Source organism: Lepidochelys olivacea, assembly GCF_965140295.1.
Source record: "Lepidochelys olivacea isolate rLepOli2 genome assembly, chromosome: 24".
In the NCBI taxonomy this organism is placed as follows: domain Eukaryota; kingdom Metazoa; phylum Chordata; order Testudines; family Cheloniidae; genus Lepidochelys; species Lepidochelys olivacea.
The window spans coordinates 15,990,509-16,001,273 of record NC_140434.1 but is presented as its reverse complement, the minus strand read 5'-3'; the positions used below and the strand labels follow the sequence as shown (position 1 = coordinate 16,001,273).

The window sequence follows — 10,765 nt, the reverse complement described above, 5'->3', positions numbered from 1 at the left end:
GATAACTGCTGATACTCACCATTGAAAAGAATTCGTTGTTTTTCTACAACAGAAAGAGAAGTTAGGAATGCACACTGTTCAACCCCCCGACAAGGGTAGAAGAGGTTGTACAGTGAGTAACTTCAGAATAGCCGCACCAGATCAGACCAATAGGCCAATCTACCCTAATGTCCCTCCCCGGGCTGGAACAGAGGAATGGGCCCCTCAATCATATCTCCTAAAAGGCCCTGTATTCCAGTGCTGACCTCTTCAATGCTATCAACATAGATAATATCTCCTCGGTACTAATCTAGTATTTTAACTCTTATGCTATGCTTAGATCCCCTCCCACCAAAGTATGTCTCATTCATAGATACCTGGGTATCCTCTTTTGTTCTGCAGCAACCAAGCCACATGTTATTTCCACTCAGGTGACATGAAGCAAAATTAATAGCAAAGGAGTCAGCCAAGGTATCCCTGATAGGGCACCATTTACCCTGAGTTCCTAGGACTGTTGCCAAGAGCAGTGCATTCGGTGTGATTTCGGAAAGATCTCTTGGGAGAGAATTAGTGGGTACCCAAAGGAACTGGTGGACACTTTGTGCCTGTTCAGTGGACTTGTAGTAGAAGACATCATCCTCCCATGAAGCCATGGGAAATTCTCATGTGGCTCCATATGGAGATGGGGCTTTTATCCCAAAACTCTTCTTTTTATCTTATCTCCCATATGCAATGCGTTGTGGGTGATGTCAAAGACCCTCTTGCAAGACATTTCATGGGTGCCGAAAGAAATTGTGGAGAGGACAACCTCCCATCAACCCTTGCAATCTCATATAAACCTCCCAAATATGTGTTCACCTGGGGACCCTTGGAGGTAGCTCCCAACAGAAGTGCCTTCTGAGTGACATCAAAAAGCCTCTTCTGGTATGCCTCATTATTACCCCGGGTACTGGGGAGAGGGAGGCGAACCTGCTATAAGCCTCTGGAAATTTTCATAAGCCTGGTGGAGTGGGATGACTTTCCATGCTGCTTTTGCAACATGGGCAAATGCAGCCAATGCTCCTCGAAGGCAAACGTTACCAGACATCCAACTAGCTGAAACGGGGTCCATTCACTGATGCGTGTAAAGCTACATGGCATGGAGAGGTATTCTCTGGTACTTACGTTCTTGTTGCCGATGCCCCCATTCTGGATGTTGTTGTTACCGAAGTTCTGCAAGATGGGGAATGTTTATTATGTTTATTGTGTAACAGCTATAGGGCTCAAATGGATATTCCTTCGACCCAGTGGGCCATGGACAATTTATAGCATCTGGGGATGTGGCGTAATGATTCCAGTGCTTCTCTGGACAATTTACACCAGTGGGAACCTGGCCCCGTTGATTCCTATGACACTACGACAAATTTACATGAACTAGGGATTGGCCACGGCATCATTCTCCTCCACTGGTGGAAACCAAGAGAGAATCCTTGGTAAAGCTCCAACACTCCACGGCTGTAGTTCGAGAGGAGAGATAACTGCTGATACTCATCACTGACCAGACTTGGTTGTTTTTCTAGAGACGTTAGGAATGCACACTGTTCCACCCCCCACAAGGGTAGCAGAGGTTGTACCATCTAAGAACTTCAGAATAGCCACACCAGATCAGACCGATAGGCCAGTCTACCCTGATGTCCCTCCCTGGGCTGGAACAGAGGAATAGGCCCCCCAGTCATATCTCCTAAAAGGCCCTGTATTCCACTACTGACCTCTTCAATGCTATCAACATAGATAATATCTCCTCGGTACTAATCTAGTATTTTATCTATTATGCTATGCTTAGATCCCCTCCCACCGAAGTATGTCTCATTCATAGATACCTGGGTATCCTCTTTTGTTCTGCAGCAACCAAGCCACATGTTATTTCCACTCAGGTGACATGAAGCAAAATTAATAGCAAAGGAGTCAGCCAAGGTATCCCTGATAGGGCACCATTTACCCTGAGTTCCTAGGACTGTAGCCAAGAGCAGTGCACTCCGTGTGATTTCGGAAGGATCTCTTGGGAGACATTTAGTGGGTGCTCAAAGGAACTGTGGGGCACTTCGTTTCTGTCCAATGGACTTGTAGCAGAAAACATCATCCTCCCATGAAGCCCTGGGAAATTCACATAAGGCGCCCAGTGGGGATGGACAGGTATCCCAAAAGTCTTGGCATATCTCCCAGGTGCAGTGCAATGTGGCTGATGTCAAAGACCCTTTTGCAAGATATTTCATGGGTGCCCAAAGGAATTGTGGAAAGGACAACCTCCCATCAACCCTGGCAATCTCATATCAGCCTCCCAAATGTGAGTTCATATGGGGACCCTCTGACATAGCTCCCAGCAGAAATGCCTTCCGAGTGATATCAGAAAGCCTCTTCTGGCATGCCTCATTCTTACCCCTGGTACAGTGGGAGAGGGAGGTGAACCTGCTATAAGCCTCTGGAGATGTTCTTAAGGGCTGTGGAGTGGGAGGACTTTCCGGCAAATGCAGCCAGTGCTCCTCGAAGGCAAACGTTACCAGACATCAAACTAGCTGAAACGGGGTCCATTCACTGATGTGTGTGAAGCTACAGAGCACGGAGAGGTAATCTCTGGTACTCACGTTGTTGCTATTGCTGTTGCCTCCGAAGTTTCCATTACCCTGCAAGATGGGGAATGTTTATTATGTTTATTGTTTAACACCAATAGGGCTGCAACGGATATTCCATCGACCCAGTGGGCCGTGGAGAATGTATAGCATCTCGGGATGTTGTGTATTGATTCCAGTGCTTCTCTAGGCAATTTACACCAGTGGGAGCCTGGTCCCATTGATTCCTATGTAACTTGGGCAAATTTACATGAACTGGGGTTCTCCCCTGACACCATTCTCACCCACTAATGGAAACCAAGAGAGAATCTTTGGTCAAACTCCTACATTTCAAGGCTGTACATTTGTTATACAAGGCTGGACTGATGGAATAAAAGGGTTCAGGGTGGCAGTTGCGTAGAGAGCTTTGCCAGTAAAAGGTTGGGCTGTTAGTGAGCAGCGATACAGAATAGTATTGAGGCAAAGGAAGATAGTCTGATAGGACAGATAACTGCTGATACTCACCATTGAAAAGAATTCGTTGTTTTTCTACAACAGAAAGAGAAGTTAGGAATCCACACTGTTCAACCCCCCGACAAGGGTAGAAGAGGTTGTACAGTGAGTAACTTCAGAATAGCCGCACCAGATCAGACCAATAGGCCAATCTACCCTAATGTCCCTCCCCAGGCTGGAACAGAGAAATGGGCCCCTCAATCATATCTCCCAAAATGCCCAGTATTCCAGTGCTGACCCCATCAGTGCTGTAGACATAGATAATATATCTTCGGTGCTAATCTAGCACTTTAACTCTTATGCTATGCTTAGATCCCCTCACAGCTAAGTACGTTCCTTATCATAGATATCTGGCTCTCCTCTTTTGTTCTTCAGGAAAAAAGACACATATTATTCCCACTCAGATGACATAAGGCAAAATTAATCTAATAGCAAAGGAGTCAGCCAAGCTGTCTTTGATCGGACACAATTTATCCTGCGCTCCTAGCACTGTTGCCAAGAGCAGTGCATTCGGTGTGATTTCGGAAAGATCTCTTGGGAGAGAATTAGTGGGTACCCAAAGGAACTGGTGGACACTTTGTGCCTGTTCAGTGGACTTGTAGCAGAAGAGATCATCCTCCCAAGAAGCCATGGGAAATTCTCATGAGGCTCCCAGTGGGGATGGGCTTGTATCCCAAAACTCTTGGGATATCTCCCAGGTGCAGTGCAATGTGGCTGATGTCAAAGACCCTTTTGCAAGATATTTCATGGGTGCCCAAACGAATTGTGCAGAGGACAACCGCCCATCAACCCTTGCAATCTCATATAAACCTCCCAAATATGTGTTCACCTGGGGACCCTTGAAGGTAGCTCCCAACAGAAGTGCCTTCTGAGTGACATCAAAAAGCCTCTTCTGGTATGCCTCATTATTACCCCGGGTACTGGGGAGAGGGAGGCGAACCTGCTATAAGCCTCTGGAAATTTTCATAAGCCTGGCGGAGTGGGATGACTTTCCATGCTGCTTTTGCAACATGGGCAAATGCAGCCAATGCTCCTCGAAGGCAAACGTTACCAGACATCCAACTAGCTGAAACGGGGTCCATTCACTGATGTGTGTGAAGCTACATGGCATGGAGAGGTATTCTCTGGTACTTACGTTCTTGTTGCCGATGCCCCCATTCTGGATGTTGTTGTTACCGAAGTTCTGCAAGATGGGGAATGTTTATTATGTTTATTGTGTAACAGCTATAGGGATCAAATGGATATTCCTTCGACCCAGTGGGCCATGGACAATTTATAGCATCTGGGGATGTGGAGTAATGATTCCAGTGCTTCTCTAGACAATTTACACCAGTGGGAACCTGGCCCCGTTGATTCCTATGACACTATGACAAATTTACATGAACTAGGGATCGGCCACGGCATCATTCTCATCCACTGGTGGAAACCAAAAGAGAATCCTTGGTAAAGCTCTGACACTCCAAGGCTGTAGTTCGAGAGGAGAGATAACTGCTGATACTCCTCACTGACCAGAATTGGTTGTTTTTCTAGAGACGTTAGGAATGCACACTGTTCCACCCCCCACAAGGGTAGCAGAGGTTGTACCATCTAAGAACTTCAGAATAGCCACACCAGATCAGACCGATAGGCCAGTCTACCCTGATGTCCCTCCCTGGGGCTGGAACAGAGGAATAGGCCCCCCAGTCATATCTCCTGAAAGGCCCTGTATTCCACTACTGACCTCTTCAATGCTATCAACATAGATAATATCTCCTCGGTACTAATCTAGTATTTTAACTCTTATGCTATGCTTAGATCCCCTCCCACCAAAGTATGTCTCATTCATAGATACCTGGGTATCCTCTTTTGTTCTGCAGCAACCAAGCCACATGTTATTTCCACTCAGGTGACATGAAGCAAAATTAATAGCAAAGGAGTCAGCCAAGGTATCCCTGATAGGGCACCATTTACCCTGAGTTCCTAGGACTGTAGCCAAGAGCAGTGCATTCCGTGTGATTTCGGAAGGATCTCTTGGGAGACATTTAGTGGGTGCTCAAAGGAACTGTGGGGCACTTCGTTTCTGTCCAATGGACTTGTAGCAGAAAACATCATCCTCCCATGAAGCCCTGGGAAATTCACATGAGGCGCCCTGTGGGGTGGACAGGTATCCCAAAAGTCTTGGCATATCTCCCAGGTGCAGTGCAATGTGGCTGATGTCAAAGACCCTTTTGCAAGATATTTTATGGCTGCGCAAAGGAATTGTGGAAAGGACAACCTCCCATCAACCCTGGCAATCTCATATCAGCCTCCCAAATGTGAGTTCATATGGGGACCCTCTGACATAGATCCCAGCAGAAATGCCTTCCAAGTGATATCAGAAAGCCTCTTCTGGCATGCCTCATTCTTACCCCTGGTACCGTGGGAGAGGGAGGTGAACCTGCTATAAGCCTCTGGAGATGTTCTTAAGGGCTGTGGAGTGGGAGGACTTTCTGCCAAATGCAGCCAGTGCTCCTCGAAGGCAAACGTTACCAGACATCCAACTAGCTGAAACGGGGTCCATTCACTGATGTGTGTGAAGCTACAGAGCACAGACAGGTAATCTCTGGTACTCACGTTGTTGCTTTTGCTGTTGCCTCCGAAGTTTCCATTACCCTGCAAGATGGGGAATGTTTATTATGTTTATTGTTTAACACCAATAGGGCTGCAACGGATATTCCATCGACCCAGTGGGCCATGGAGAATGTATAGCATCTCGGGATGTTGTGTATTGATTCCAGTGCTTCTCTAGGCAATTTACACCAGTGGGAGCTTGGTCCCATTGATTCCTATGTAACTTTGGCAAATTTACATGAATTGGGGTTCTCCCCCAACATCCTTCTCACCCACTAATGGAAACCAAGAGAGAATCTTTGGTCAAACTCCTACATTTCAAGGCTGTAAATTTGTTATACAAGGCTGGACTGATGGAATAAAAGGGTTCAGGGTGGCAGTTGCGTAGAGAGCTTTGCCAGTAAAAGGTTGGGCTGTTAGTGAGCAGCGATACAGAATAGTATTGAGGCAAAGCAAGATAGTCCGATAGGACAGATAACTGCTGATACTCACCATTGAAAAGAATTCGTTGTTTTTCTACAACAGAAAGAGAAGTTAGGAATGCACACTGTTCAACCCCCCGACAAGGGTAGAAGAGGTTGTACAGTGAGTAACTTCAGAATAGCCGCACCAGATCAGACCAATAGGCCAATCTACCCTAATGTCCCTCCCCGGGCTGGAACAGAGGAATGGGCCCCTCAATCATATCTCCTAAAAGGCCCTGTATTCCAGTGCTGACCTCTTCAATGCTATCAACATAGATAATATCTCCTCGGTACTAATCTAGTATTTTAACTCTTATGCTATGCTTAGATCCCCTCCCACCAAAGTATGTCTCATTCATAGATACCTGGGTATCCTCTTTTGTTCTGCAGCAACCAAGCCACATGTTATTTCCACTCAGGTGACATGAAGCAAAATTAATAGCAAAGGAGTCAGCCAAGGTATCCCTGATAGGGCACCATTTACCCTGAGTTCCTAGGACTGTTGCCAAGAGCAGTGCATTCGGTGTGATTTCGGAAAGATCTCTTGGGAGAGAATTAGTGGGTACCCAAAGGAACTGGTGGACACTTTGTGCCTGTTCAGTGGACTTGTAGTAGAAGACATCATCCTCCCATGAAGCCATGGGAAATTCTCATGTGGCTCCATATGGAGATGGGGCTTTTATCCCAAAACTCTTCTTTTTATCTTATCTCCCATATGCAATGCGTTGTGGGTGATGTCAAAGACCCTCTTGCAAGACATTTCATGGGTGCCGAAAGAAATTGTGGAGAGGACAACCTCCCATCAACCCTTGCAATCTCATATAAACCTCCCAAATATGTGTTCACCTGGGGACCCTTGGAGGTAGCTCCCAACAGAAGTGCCTTCTGAGTGACATCAAAAAGCCTCTTCTGGTATGCCTCATTATTACCCCGGGTACTGGGGAGAGGGAGGCGAACCTGCTATAAGCCTCTGGAAATTTTCATAAGCCTGGTGGAGTGGGATGACTTTCCATGCTGCTTTTGCAACATGGGCAAATGCAGCCAATGCTCCTCGAAGGCAAACGTTACCAGACATCCAACTAGCTGAAACGGGGTCCATTCACTGATGTGTGTGAAGCTACAGAGCATGGAGAGGTAATCTCTGTTACTTACGCTGTTGTCGTTAAAGCTGCCGCCGTGGATGTTGCCGGTGTTCACGCTACCGGATTTCTGCAAGATGGGGAAAGTTTATTATGTTTATTGTGACAGATTTCTAAGTAGTAGCCATGTTAGTCTGTATCTGCAAAAAGAGGAGTACTTGCGGCACCTTAGAGACCAAGCAGTTTCTTTGGGCATAAGCTTTCATGGGCTAGAACCCAATTCATCAGATGTAAAACCTATAGGGCTCCAATGTATATTCCATCGACCCACTGGGCTGTGGTCAACTGATAGCATCTGGGGATGTGGCGTATTGATTCCAGTCCTTCTCTGGACAAAATACACCGGTGGGAACCTGGCCCCGTTGATTCCTATGAAACTAGGGCAAATTTACATGAACTGGGGATTTCCCCCAGCATCATTCTCACCCACTAATGGAAACCAAGAGAGAATCCTTGGTAAAGCTCTGACGTTCCAAGGCTACAAATTTGTTATCCATGGCTGGACTGATGGGATAAAAGGGGACGGAATGGCAGTTGCATAGAGAGTTTTGCAAGCAAAGCGTTGGGCTGTTAATGAGCAGCGATACAGAATAGTGTTGAGGCAAAGCATGACAGTCCGATAGGACAGATAACTGCTGATACTCACCACTGCCCAGAATTGGTCGTTTTCCTACAACAGAAAGAGAAGTTAGGAATGCACAGTGTTTAACCCCTCACAAGGGTAGCAGAGGGTGTACTAGCGAGTAACTTCAGAGTAGCCACACCAGATCGGACCAATAGCCAATCTACCCTGATGACCCTCCCCGGGCTGGAACAGAGGAATGGGCCCCTCAATCATATCTCCCAAAATACCAAGTATTCCAGTGCAGACCCCATCAATGCTGTAGACATAGATAATATATATTCTAAATCTAATAAATTTAAAAGATATATTATCTTTAGATAAATTTAAATTTAGATAATAAATCTAGCACTTTAACTCTTATGCTATGCTTAGTACGTTTCTTAGATATCTGTCTCTCCTCTTTTGTTCTTCAGGAAACAAGCCACATATTATTCCCACTCAGATGACATAAGGCAAAATTAATCTAATAGCAAGGGAGTCAGCCAAGCTACCCTTGATCGGACACAATTTACCCTGAGTTCCTAGGACTGTTGCCAAGAGCAGTGCATTCGGTGTGATTTCGGAAAGATCTCTTTGGAGAGAATTAGTGGGTACCCAAAGGAACTGGTGGACACTTTGTGCCTGTTCAGTGGACTTGTAGCAGAAGAGATCATCCTCCCAAGAAGCCATGGGAAATTCTCATGAGGCTCCCAGTGGGGATGGGCTTGTATCCCAAAACTCTTGGGATATCTCCCAGGTGCAGTGCAATGCGGCTGATGTCAAAGACCCTTTTGCAAGATATTTCATGGGTGCCCAAAGGAATTGTGCAGAGGACAACCTCCCATCAACCCTTGCAATCTCATATAAACCTCCCAAATATGTGTTCACCTGGGGACCCTTGGAGGTAGCTCCCAACAGAAGTGCCTTCTGAGTGACATCAAAAAGCCTCTTCTGGTATGCCTCATTATTACCCCGGGTACTGGGGAGAGGGAGGCGAACCTGCTATAAACCTCTGGAAATTTTCATAAGCCTGGCGGAGTGGGATGACTTTCCATGCTGCTTTTGCAACATGGGCAAATGCAGCCAATGCTCCTCGAAGGCAAACGTTACCAGACATCCAACTAGCTGAAACGGGGTCCATTCACTGATGTGTGTGAAGCTACATGGCATGGAGAGGTATTCTCTGGTACTTACGTTCTTGTTGCCGATGCCCCCATTCTGGATGTTGTTGTTACCGAAGTTCTGCAAGATGGGGAATGTTTATTATGTTTATTGTGTAACAGCTATAGGGCTCAAATGGATATTCCTTCGACCCAGTGGGCCATGGACAATTTATAGCATCTGGGGATGTGGCGTAATGATTCCAGTGCTTCTCTGGACAATTTACACCAGTGGGAACCTGGCCCCGTTGATTCCTATGACACTACGACAAATTTACATGAACTAGGGATCGGCCACGGCATCATTCTCCTCCACTGGTGGAAACCAAGAGAGAATCCTTGGTAAAGCTCCGACACTCCACGGCTGTAGTTCGAGAGGAGAGATAACTGCTGATACTCATCACTGACCAGAATTGGTTGTTTTTCTAGAGACGTTAGGAATGCACACTGTTCCACCCCCCACAAGGGTAGCAGAGGTTGTACCATCTAAGAACTTCAGAATAGTCACACCAGATCAGACTGATAGGCCAGTCTACCCTGATGTCCCTCCCTGGGGCTGGAACAGAGGAATAGGCCGCCCAGTCATATCTCCTAAAAGGCCCAGTATTCCACTACTGACCTCTTCAATGCTATCAACATAGATAATATCTCCTCGGTACTAATCTAGTATTTTAACTCTTATACTATGCTTAGATCCCCTCCCACCGAAGTATGTCTCATTCATAGATACCTGGGTATCCTCTTTTGTTCTGCAGCACCCAAGCCACATGTTATTTCCACTCACGTGACATGAAGCAAAATTAATAGCAAAGGAGTCAGCCAAGGTATCCCTGATACGGCACCATTTACCCTGAGTTCCTAGGACCGTAGCCAAGAGCAGTGCATTCCGTGTGATTTCGGAAGGATCTCTTGGGAGACATTTAGTGGGTGCTCAAAGGAACTGTGGGGCACTTTGTTTCTGTCCAATGGACTTGTAGCAGAAGACATCATCCTCCCATGAAGCCCTGGGAAATTCACATGAGGCGCCCAGTGGGGATGGACAGGTATCCCAAAAGTCTTGGCATATCTCCCAGGTGCAGTGCAATGTGGCTGATGTCAAAGACCCTTTTGCAAGATATTTCATGAGTGCCCAAAGGAATTGTGGAAAGGACAACCTCCCATCAACCCTGGCAATCTCATATAAGCCTCCCAAATATGAGTTCATATGGGGACCCTCTGACGTAGCTCCCAGCAGAAATGCTTTCCGAATGATATCAGAAAGCCTCTTCTGGCATGCCTCATTCTTACCCCTGGTACCGTGGGAGAGGGAGGTGAACCTGCTATAAGCCTCTGGAGATGTTCTTAAGGGCTGTGGAGTGGGAGGACTTTCCGGCAAATGCAGCCAGTGCTCCTCGAAGGCAAACGTTACCAGACATCCAACTAGCTGAAACGGGGTCCATTCACTGATGTGTGTGAAGCTACAGAGCACGGAGAGGTAATTTATGGTACTCACGTTGTTGCTATTGCTGTTGTCTCCGAAGTTTCCATTACCCTGCAAGATGGGGAATGTTTATTATGTTTATTGTTTAACACCAATAGGACTGCAACGGATATTCCATCGACCCAGTGGGCCGTGGAGAATGTATAGCATCTCGGGATGTTGCGTATTGATTCCAGGGCTTCTCTAGGTAATTTACACCCGTGGGAGCCTGGTCCCATTGATTCCTATGAAACTTGGGCAAATTTACGTGAA

At 46.5% G+C, this 10,765-nt stretch overlaps 1 long non-coding RNA gene across 1 annotated transcript; it reads right to left on the bottom strand.

Annotated features, from left to right (window-relative positions):
- Positions 1–4,208: 4,208 nt before the first annotated feature.
- On the bottom strand, positions 4,209–7,939 carry LOC311512669. The gene is made up of 5 exons (XR_014709522.1): positions 7,916–7,939; positions 7,283–7,339; positions 6,159–6,182; positions 5,670–5,708; positions 4,209–4,260 (listed from the first exon to the last, which is right to left on the bottom strand). It is a non-coding gene; the product is annotated as an uncharacterized lncRNA (long non-coding RNA).
- Between the last annotated feature and the right edge of the window lie 2,826 nt (positions 7,940–10,765).